Consider the following 1,466-nt stretch of genomic DNA (forward strand, 5'->3'; position numbering starts at 1 on the left):
AATGTGTGTGTGTGTGTGGTGTGTGTGTGTTATATATATATTATTATGCTTATGAACCCAAGTTTAATTAATGGTTGAGCTGGCCGCTTTCTTTCTTGCAGAGTTAGAGTCTATTATAAATTCTTACAATCAATTAATAAATAAAATCCATTATTTTAATGTAGAATTCTCTTTTAATTTACATTGCATATATGCTTGTGTCATATGTGTGACATATTGTATTAGTGGGTAGAATTTTCCTAGGTTTTTTCTTTATTTATGTGTTTTTCAACTTTATAGGAAGACATATACCTAGTTTAGGATGATATAATAAGGGTACTTTTTACCCTGAACATGCATATATACATGTATCTTACTTTCTAAATGTACACTAACTATCACATAAGCTAATAGAAAGGTAGTGGTGTCCTCTTTCAACTTGGAGGATGCTTGGGCTATTCTTATTGGTATAGGTTTGTTATGTTACCAATTTTTTTTCAAAATTTTGGTTGTTTATAAAATTTAAGTTAGGTTAATTAAATAAGATTAAAAGTTATAGTTTCTTAGTGAGTCTTATCGATAGTGTCCCATGAACTTAAAGTGATAGATTCATCTTAAGTCACTAATTTGGGCTTTTATTTACTCCTTTAAACCTTTTAAGATAGAGCTATCATTTATTCCTATATTTCATCTGGATGATTGTTGGGGAAAATTTTGTAGACTACGTCAATGCTTATCCTAAATTCAAATTTTGGTTTTAAAAATGACAGGTGAATGCATTTTTTCCCTTTGGGATAATTGTTACAATTCCCTATGCGAGTTTAAAATTAAAAATAAGTTATTTTTTCTTTTATAAAATTTATAATAACAAGTGTTAGTTTATTTATTGAAGATACTTAAACACTAATTAATGCAGATTTATCTAAAGAGCTATTAAATACAGAAATTGAGTGGCAACATTTCACAGCATTTTGAATTTGTCCACATAAGTCAACCTAGTTTGAGCCACCCTTAGAACACTTGAAACATATATAATTTATATAAGCCATGTCAATAACCAACAAGTTCTAAATGTTATATGGAATAGGGTTGGACCCAACCCCTAGTTAATCTAGCTTCGATCAAAACTAAACCTAAGCCCTCCAAAACTTAAATCAGATGCACTATACCATAATACAATGACAATCGCAAAACCCATTGAAGAACTATCTATTGGGTCGCCCCATGAGGTCAACCCTAGTGAACCTAGCCACTTGTGGTTCAACTTGGGGTAGTCACATAGCTTTAACCAAAATGGTCAATGAGGTTCCTAAATCAAACCGATTTTGAAACCTATATTCAAAATAGGCCAAGTGAACATAATGCATTAGATTACCCATGACTCTATACATCTACCAATGGTTAGCCCAGCGATATAGCAATAACCTGAGTTAAGATTATTAGGCCGAGCTTAAACCATAATTAATGAACCTGTTTCACAACGTAGA

The sequence above is a fragment of the Dendrobium catenatum genome, unplaced genomic scaffold (assembly GCF_001605985.2).
Source record: "Dendrobium catenatum unplaced genomic scaffold, ASM160598v2 original_scaffold_43362, whole genome shotgun sequence".
Classification (NCBI taxonomy): domain Eukaryota; kingdom Viridiplantae; phylum Streptophyta; class Magnoliopsida; order Asparagales; family Orchidaceae; genus Dendrobium; species Dendrobium catenatum.